Below are 10,772 nucleotides of genomic sequence, written 5' to 3' on the forward strand. Positions count from 1 at the left end.
ACAAGGAGCATAATGAGCTTAAAGCTAAATTTTACTATATTGAATCTTAAACTAAGATCCCTTCGAAGCAATCTACATCTCTATTTAATTTCAATATTAAGATAGGTGCTTCTACTTCTTGTGATGATTTAATTGCTTTATCTAGCTCACCCTTTTGCAAAGAGATTTGTGTTAAGAATGTTGTTGTAGAATCATCTAACAACCTCATTGCATAATAGAATTATGAGCTTAAGCAAGAAGTGTAGAAGCTATAGAAGGACTTGGCGAGTTTAAAGGGAAAATGACATATCCCACATCCTCAAGATAACTGTGCTTTCATGATGAAGAAGCTTGCGGAGGGATCCACCGTGACATGCTTCAAATGCTATCAAGAATGCCACAAGTCCTTCCAATGCAAACAAGTGAAGAAGTAGACCAAGGAAAAGAAGAAGATGGTGAACCTCTCCAACAAGACCTCCAACCTCTACACCAAACCCAACTACAAGATCAAGATCAAGAACAACCACTACAATCTCAACAAGAAGGACAATGGAAAGGTAGTTGCATACATTGTTGGGAGAAAGATTAGAGGTGGAATCAACCTATTTGGGTGCTTAAGTAAGTCATCACTAATATGAAGGGGCCACAATTGATTTAGGTTCCAAAGACTTAAAGCCCGAAGCAGCTATGGGGATTTGGAGACTTGGCTCACAAAATGAAGTGAAAGTTAAAGTAAAGAAGCCAAGTATACAAGATGGGTGCATTGGTGAAAATCATGATCATTTTATTCCCAAATCCCCATCCAAACGTAAAAGAGGTAAATGGTAGCTAGACTTATGTTGATGCATTTTTTTCTTCTAACTTATTTGCCTCATCTAAAATTGCATATGCTTATTTCAATTTATTATAATGCCTAGTATAAGTTTTTATATGGTAGGTTACTTGTGTTTATCTCTAACCCATGAGCAACCTACATGGTTTATTAGTTTTAGGTTCATTTCATGGCAGTAGTTTTTACAATTGGTATTTTTTATGTACCATGATCTAATCTATAGGATAAATTTTCATTGTTATCAATAACAAGTGCACATATCTCACAAGTATTTAACACTTGTATGCACACATTTAGAGGTGTATATCATATAGGTTGTGATTTTGATATTAACATGTGTTCCAAGTTGTATCTCTTGTAGTCTCATGGAACAATCAACATGTCCCCGGAGGTATGCATTACTTAAATGCTTCAATTGGTATTATTTTCAAATCTTTTATTCATTTAAGCTACCCTCATGCATAATATAGCTTAAACTTTCTATCTTGACACATTATCTAATTATGCATATGTTTCTTTCTCATCATATGTATGTATACATATAGGAGGAGTTTAGACTATATTATGTGAGTTTCATAAATTATAATCAATGTACTTTCATAGCCTACAATTGGTATCACTCATTTGTAGTGATATCCATACAATTGGTATCCTTTTAATTGGATCATAATTTGTGAAGCTCTCTCTCATATGCTCTAATGTTTTTCCCTTTGGGTTCAACATGTTGACAAAGGGAGAGAATTTAATAACCAAAACAAGATGTAAGTTGCAAGATGAATATTGTGGAGGAGAGAAGAAGAAAGCTCTTGCAAGGTCGATCAACAGAGATAGTGATGATGGAGAAAGGGGGAGCCAAAAAAAAAAGGAGACTAAGTGGTAAGAACATGCATCCAAGAATTGTGGTAAGATTTTGTGCTCGCTTATGATGTTTATATTTGGTATTATTTATTATATGCCACTTGCTTTGGTTGTGTTGTCATCAATCACCAAAAAGGGGGGATTGTAGCAAAAATGACTCTATTGGGCCAAGATTGTGATTTTGGTGATTAATGAAAATATAGTCAATGAGACTAACATATTTTTTAAGAATTTATGTTAGTAGATCTCATGGATGCAATACATGAAGAAGCCACTACAGCCGGGACAAAGTTTAGACTGAATTGGAGAAGTCCCAGGAAGATTTATCTCACCGGATGGTCCGGTTCTCTGAGTGTTGAACTCAGTGGAGCATATTTGGCAAAGGGAGAGAAAGGCCTGAAGACCTCATCGGAAGATCCGGTGATTAGCAAGTGTGCTCACCGGAGCAATTCTTTTAGAGAAGGGTGTCGTGCTAAAAAATAAACGCTAAGCCTCACCGAATAGTCTGGTGATCAAAGCATGGCAACACTGGAGTGTTTCTGTCCAGAAGTTAGAATGGAACAACCCACCAGAAAGTCCGATGATCAAAGGAAGATACACACCGGAGCATTTCCACCAGAGAAGGTTGCAGCCGTAGAAGATCAAAGATCAACATGCCGGAAAGTCCGGTGATGAAGCAAGGCTATAGCGGACAATGCACCAGACAATGAACAGTGCAAAGAGGCGGGGCAAAGTTCAAGGCATCGGATAATCCAGTGATGAAGAGATGTGCACCAGATGCTTTCATCGGAGAAATTTACACAGAGAAAAAGGAAAGGCTCGGATGGCTCAGGATAACTCCCCGGATAGTACGGTGATGGAGATGAAGTATACACCAAAGTGTCTAGTATTCATAGAGGCTTAAGTGGGGTTCCAACGGCTAGTTTGTGAGAGTGTGCTCACCAGATGATCTGGTGTTAGTACTATTGTTCTCACCGGATCATCCGGTGTTAACAACTTTTCTGAGTTATTGGGTTAACAGCTAGTGAACAGGTTTGAGGCTATAAATACCTCTCCACTCAATCATTTGAAGGAATGGCATGCTGCTGGAGTCTAGAGGAAGCTCATATGCACTTGAGAAGACATCCAAACCACCAAAGTACTTAATGTGATTATCCAATACGATTAAGCACAAGATTGTGAGTGATTAGTGCTTATAGGCCTAAAGAGTGTTGCTAAGTGATTGCTACCTAGGTAGTGGATCAAGGAGTGATCCAACCTTATACCAAGTGGTACACCAGCACCTTGGAGTCTTGGTGACTCGCAAGCAAGCGTGTTGACCCTCTGACTTGGTGTAAAACGGTGATGAGAAGTGTGTATGGGGACACAGAGACCCTTGCCTTGGTGGCTCAAGCTCCAAAGTAATCACGGCGGCAAGGAATTAGAAAAGAGGCTAGTGGTGAGACCTCGTCTTGGTAGCTTGGTGGCTCATCTGGGTGGAGGTATTGTCTTTGTAACTTGGTGGCTCAATAGCCATGACTGGGTGCCGATTGGAAGCATATCCTTTGTGAAGCTCTAACATGGACTAGAGGTGGTATTCATGCCATCGATAAAAATCCCTTGTGCCAAGTTTGCTCTCTCTACCTCATTTACGTTTTCACATTTACATACTTGCAATTTACCTTTTTAGATAGGTTGCAGGTGCTTTGATCCGTAGAGTAGATACACTAGATAAACCTAGAACACATATAGATAGAAATTGATATAGGTTTATTTTGTGTAATTTTTGAAGCCGAATAGATTCTAAGTATCCTAATTCACCCCCTTCTTAGGACGTCACCGATCCCTTCAGGTGTCAGAGAAAGGAGGGCAACGAACAGTGGTGTGAATCGGTGACTCTGGTGGTGGTACGATACAGTGATGGTGGTGGTTGGCAGGTGGCGATGGTTGGCTAGGTAGCGGGGCCAGTGGCGAGTGAGCTCGACGCGAGCAGTAAGCGCGAGCATGACTAACTGGCGCAGGAGAGAGGAGGAAAAAGAGGGACGGCCACCGGGGTGGGTTGGCACGTGGGAGGAACAAGAGAGAGAGGGCTCGGAGAGGAAGTTAGGTCAGAGGAAAAGGAAAGAAGGCTGGGCCTAGCTAGGGGAAAAGAAAGAGAGAAAGAGAGAGGGTGGCCAAGCCGGGAGGGATTAAGCCAAAGGGGAGAAGAAAAAAGAAAAAGGGTTTGAGATTTTGGTTTGAATTGATTTGAGACAATACTTGAAATAATTTCTTTTGAACCAGCTATTGATTTTTGGCTAAAAACTAGGATGTTACAAACCTACCCCACTTAAAAAGAATATTGTCCTCGAGATTCAGGATCTTCCTCAAACAGAAAAGGAAACTCTTTCCTGAAGGCATCTTCTTGTTCCCACATGGCTTTTGCTTTGGTGTTCCTACTCCATGGCACTTGGCACAGACGTACCAAGGATCCTCTTGTGTGTCGGGTGACTGTATCCAAGATTTTCATTGGAATTTCCTAGTATCGGAGATCATCCTGTAAATCCAGTTTGTCCATGATGACATGCTCTTATGGTATTCTCAGACACTTCTCCAGCTGGAAGATGTGGAAAACATTATGTACATCTACCAACTCTTGTGACAGCTGTATCTGGTAGGCCACTACACCAACTTTTCTCAGAACTTGGTAAGATCCTATATTCTAGGGAGCCAACTTTCCACGAAATCAGAATCTTTGGGTTCCCCGTATTGTGAGACCTTAAGGTATACATACTCTCCAACCTTGAAGTCCAGGTTTCTTCTTCTTTTGTCTGCGTAGCTCTTCTCATGGGATTGAGCTACCTTAATCTTTTGTCTTACTTCTACAACTCGGTCTTCTACCTCTTTGATGAGGGAAGGTCCAAGTAGACTACGCTCTCCAACTTCAGACCACATCAAAGGTGTTCGTCATTTCTATAGGTCAGGGCACATGCTCTCAACATGTCTGTAAGGATATGGTTGAAGCTTTCGATTTGGCCATCAATCTACGTGTGGTACGTAGTGCTAAAGTCTATCTTGGTTCCCATTGCTGTGTGTAGGCTCTTCCAAAACCTTGGGGTAACCTGAGTACCTCTGTCGGAGATAATCCTGCTGGTATAAAGATATTCCTGCTAGGCTAGCTTATCACCACCATAGTTTGTTCGTACAGGTATGAAGTGAGCAACCTTGGTGAGGTGGTCCAAAATTACCCATACTAAGGTATTTCCCTTCTTAGTCTTTTGGAGTCTAAGTATGAAGTCCATGCCTATTTCATCCCATTTCCATACAAGAATTGGTAGGGGTTGAAGTAGGTCGGTAGGTTTCTGATGCTCTGTCTTGATTCTCTGTCAGGTGTCACATTGGGTAACAAACTTGGCTATATTTGCCTTCGTCCCATTTCCACTAGTATTTTCCCTTTAGGTCCATGTATATCTTTGTGGCACCTGGGTGGATGGAATATGCTGAGTTATAAGCTTCATCTAGGATTACTTCCCGGAAGTTCCCTTCCTGGGGCACACAAAGTCTATCTTTATAATATAAGACTCCTTTTTCAACTACTCTACAATTTGAAGCCTTATCCTCTCCGGTGTGCTTTTAGATTTTCATCAATTTCTGATCCTTGTGTTGGGCCTGCTTGACTTGTTCATCCAATGTAGGTTGTACACTCAAGTTATGGATATAGGCTTGAGGTACTATCTACAGATTTAGTCTCTGTATTTCTATTTGTAGTGGGGCACTATGGGCCTCTAAGTGATGGTAGTAAGCTTTTTTTTCTTAGGGTATCTGCCACAACATTATTTCAGGTCATAATCCTTAATTAGCTCCAACCATCTTCTTTGCCTCAAGTTCAAGTCCAGTTGAGTGAAGATGTATTTCAAGCTCTTATGATCTGTATAGATTTCACATTTGTTTCCAATCAGGTAGTGCCTCCAAATCTTGAGGGCATACACTACTCTACTAGCTCCAGGTCACGCATTGGGTAGTTTTGCTCATGAGGCTTGAGCTGTCGAGAGGCTTATGCTACTACCCTGCCATCTTGCATTATGACACATCCTAGGCCTCGCCTTGAAGCATCATAGTGCACTAAGAAGTCTTAGTGGATGTTGGGTAAGACAAGCACTGGGGCAGTTATCAGCTTATCCTTTAATTCCTAAAAACTCTTTTCACAAGACTAGGTCCATTCAATCTTATTTTCTTTCTTGAGTAGCTCAGTCATAGGTATGGATATCTTGAAGAATCCTTCAATCAATCGGTGGTAATATCCCACTAATCCAAGAAAGCTTCTAATCTCAAATACATTGGTTGGTTGCGAACAATAGGAGACAACTTTTTCCTTCTTAGAGTCTATAGTAACTCCTTCTGCTATCAGGATATGGCCAAGGAAAGCAACCTTTTCTAGCCAGAATTCACATTTATTGAACATGTCATACATCCTATGGGCTCCGAGTTTATTCAGAATTACTCTCAGATGATGTTCATGCTCTTGGGCACTTTTAGAGTAGATTAGTATGTAATCAATAAAGACTACAACAAACCGATCTAATTCCTCCATGAACATCTTATTCATGAGATTTATGAAATATGTAGGTGCATTGGTTAAGCCGAAAGACATTACAGTAACCTCATATTGTTCATATCTGATCACAAAGGCTGTTTTTGGGACGTTCGCCTTTCTTATTTTTAGCTGGTAGTAACCTGATCTTAGGTTGATCTTGGAGAAATACTTGGCTCCTTTCAGCAGGTCAAAGAGGTCATCTATTGGCAAAGGGTACTTTTTTATGGTTAATTCATTTAGGGATCGGGTAAACCACACACATACTCATACTTCCATCCTTCTTCTTGACAAAGAGAATAGGTGATCCCTAAGGAGATGAACTGGGTCTGATATATCCCTTTTGTTGGAGTTTCCTCAACTATTCCTTTGGCTCATCTAGCTCTCTGATTACCATACGGTAGGGCCTCTTGGATATAGGGATTGTTTCAGGGATGAAATCTATGGTGAACTCGATATCCCTATCTGTTGGACTACAAGGTAATTCATCTGGGAAGATATCTGAGTACTCATCCACCACTAGTACCTCCTCTAGGGTTTTAGCCTCTAGATTATACACTATGGGGTATGGCTTGCTTCCAAGGGTATAATAGGTTACTTGTGTCCCTTTATGATTAGCCAGGGTCACTGTCCAAGCTGCACAAGCTATAGTGCCATCATGCTGGGTTAACCTGTCCATTCCAAGAATTACATTTATCCCTTTGGATTTAATCGCCACTAGATCTGCTAAAAGTACTACCCCACTTAGAGTGATCCTTACCCGAGAGCATCCCAATTAACACTTAATGTTAGCTCTAGGTGATCTGGTTATTAGGGGGTTTTTAAGTAATACTGAAGGTATAGCTTTCTTGGATACAAAACTTGATGATATGAAAGAGTGTGATGCTCTAGAATCAAACAGTAATGTTGCAAGTATTGATTCAACTAAAAATTCACCAAGCACAACTCTAGGCGAATCTTAAGCTTCCTATGAATGGATGTGGTTGACATGAGCTCATCTGAAGGACTGCTGCGACCTCGCTGGCTGGCTGAGGTTCCATGACTAGCCCCAGACATCATGGTTTGGGGTCCATTCACTCGGCCAGGGTCCATTCACAGTGTTGGACTGGATGAATGCTGCTTGCTTGGCCTTGCAGAGGCAGTTGGCAATGAAGTGTCCAGTCTCGCCAGAGTTAAAGCAGGCCTTGCTTGGATTGGTCACTTGCCCACAGTTGTTGTTGCTCTAGAACCTTTACTGTTGCTAAGCCTTGTGAGCAGCAAACTTGTGTTTCTTGTCTTTGTACAACTATGCCATGACTTCTTCTAGCAGAATAGTCATGTTCATTAAGGTATTGAAGTCTGGGTAGATGTGAGGGGTTAACTGAGCCTTCAAGTTGCTTTCTAGCCCTTTCTTGAACCTGTTCTATTTCTTCTTATCTATTGAGACTTCTTCCGGGGCATAGTAGGATAGTTCAATGAACTTGCAAATGTACTCATTCACACTAATGTTGCCTTGCTTTAACCTTCAAAACTCATCTACTTTATGCTCCATAGTCCATTTTGGAACATGATATCGGTTGAACTCTTCCATAAACTCTTCTCGTGTGATTGTTACGGCATTATCTGTGGCTTCACAGTAGTTCTCCCACCAAGCTAAGATTATACCAGTGAGCTGATGGGATGGTAGCAGAACTCTATCTCTTTCCACAGAGTTGATAGCATCTAGCTTCCTTTGTAAGTTCCTTAACTAGTCATCTACATCCATGGGGTTCTCAGATCCTTCAAAGGTGGGTCCTTGTGCTTGCTGTCGAGGTTGATTGATTCCTTCAGCTAGATTGGCTAACAGGCGGGCCTGCTGTGTCATAACTTCCACCAACTCATTAACAGGAGGATCGGCAGGCCTTGACCATTCTCATTTTCTTGTTGGTTTTCTGCTTTGCTTTCACCTTGATTTTCCTCTGCTGCCCTACGGTTCTCTTGATGTTCCTAGATTCTGGTGGATTTCGTGGGTACATCTGCTTAGAAGAGGAGAGGAGAGCATAAGCTGAGAGTAGAGACTAGTTTTTTTTTAATATTTAGAAAAGATCGCATGGTTTCAAGCCTTGCTTGCACTCAAGGGAAAATAGCACTCAATGGCAAACAAACACAGGCACACTAGCACAACAAGCTCGATACAACTCAGGGAGGGGTACAACACTGGTGATTACTACACGTGTTTACACCACGATACATAAAGGGGTTACATAAGCCTAACTCTTACTAGTATCATATCAGGGTGCTTCATTCCACTTCTTCGGGACTGCGGGACAAGCGAGGTCTCCATTCTCCTTAGGAAGAGGATTCTCTAGCGGGGGTGAGGGGACTGTACTCTTTATCTTCTTCCATGCTGAGGGATTTGTGCGTCAGAGGGAGAGGTTCTTCTTCATCAGCGGATTTATGAGGGGTATGTGGTGGTGGAGCATGAATAGCCTCCGAGAACTTCCTCTTGATGCTCCCTGTGGGGCAAAGGGGGATTCCTTCGAACACTAGGCGTTCTTCTACTCCAGGGAGGTGGAGGGTCCTCTTGTTTGCACGACTAGTGAGGTAGGCCTCACTAATCAACTTGTTGTGATGTTTTTCTGTTGTCTTTGCTGCTTCTTTGGCTACCATTACGCGTCTTTTAGATTCTATAGCTTGGACTAGGGCTTCAATGAGTTAGACACGTTTGGACCTCCCACGTGTTTCTACTTCTTTGGATCAATGGATGCATATTCTTAACTCTGTCGCCTGCTGGTCGTACAGTTCATCCAGGACTAGCAGGTATCGTGTCATGGCCACCATGGTTGGGTTGCTTTCTTACATCCCAGGCCTTCCAAAGTCTTCATCTGTGCCATCCAGGTTGGGCGGTTTCTCTCCACCGAGGGGAAAGAATCTTATTAACGTATAATAGGACAAAGACAAGAAGGGCTCATGAACCTTAGAAAACTGCTTCGAGTTACCAAATCATTTCGGTAAAAAAATTCTATTATCCCTTGGCGACAAGCTTCTCGTAGATCTGGCAAAGGTGCCATAGGGCCTTGCGAGCGACAACTTGGTAGGTGTCAGAAAACCTAAACCCTGTGGTGGTCACACTCCATAGCTTTTTGTCAGGGTGGTCTTCACTGGCTCCAACGTGGATGATGCCTTCATAGCGGCCAGTGCCGTATTCTTCAGACTCCCTACCAATGTACTTTGGGTGCTCCATAATACCCTGTTTGGTCATGGAAGCATACAACACCTTCCGAAAGTCGAGGGTATCCAAGTATTACTCGGTTACCCAACCATGTTCCTCCATTTGCGGCAAGAAGAACACGCTCATAAAAGAGTTTTCCAAAAGAAAGGATGAGAGTAAGAAATTTTGTAACATAATTTTAAGAGATTTTTCACGTCCAGGTCCATGATCTCATTCTACAGCCAAGTATGGCTCTGATACCACCTAAAGCACCCCAAGTTATTCCGGTACTTAAAACCTTTCTTATACCAGTCTCTAGATCAATCGCCGGTAAATAAGAGTTTTACAACAGGTGTAACCATAGTCATACAACAAAGAAAATGTGAAATAATTTCACCAGGATAATAAAACATATAGCACTAAACAGAAGTGCACGAACAACATAGTCTACGACATTAGAGTGCACAACAGGGATAGCATGAAGATCACGCCACTCCACAAGAAACTCGGGTGCAGACACAACCGACATCTACTCATAAGCCTCATCGTTTGCTTCGGTAAAGTCTGGATCGTCCTCTAAAAGCACAAGCAAGGGTGGGTACATACGTACTCAGCAAGTCTTAACTCTTACCTTACATAAAGGGGTATAAATACATGCATATGATATCAATAAGGATAAGGATATAAGTTTACTTTGCGGAAATGCCAAGTTTACATATGCAAGGGTTTATTTTCATAAAGCAAGTTTCGTAAAATCTTCATAACATCATTATTAAATGAAGGGGAGGAGGGTTGTTCGGCCATGGAGGAAGATCACCAGGGCCCAAGTTTTAATGTTGTCGGACACCCCGTCCACAGCAACCCACAACACACCATCGGTCCTATTTCCAAAAACGGGCACACCTTGCCCCCACACACACCAAGGAAACACACACATCCCATGCTAGTTGTTGTGACCAAACCGTAGTTCATCCATGATCGTGGATATGACTATTCGAATAGTTTTACCTCTGCAGAGCTTTACCCACAAGCTGAGTTTAGCAACATACCACCGTCGTGGAAGTGCAACTCAAAAAAGTTATTACCCACTACAACATCATCTCACTAGCCAGCTACATGAGCTAACCAGGGGCTCCTAACATTTAACTAGATCTCCAACCGAGTTGCCAAGCTTGCACCTGCTCCCTGGCCTCCTGTTGCACACCTGCATCCAGACGACTAGACTAGATGACGGGGTTTATACTAAGCTCTATCACATACAGGGTCGAGTGGCTGTACAGTGAAGACTAGGTAGGATGTCACACCAACTCGGTCCTTAGTCGAGCCAAGATAAATATCTCCACACTGAACCTGCCACACATGCAGCACTCATACTCTCAAGGCAT

This window comes from Phragmites australis, chromosome 2 (genome assembly GCF_958298935.1).
Source record: "Phragmites australis chromosome 2, lpPhrAust1.1, whole genome shotgun sequence".
NCBI lineage: Eukaryota > Viridiplantae > Streptophyta > Magnoliopsida > Poales > Poaceae > Phragmites > Phragmites australis.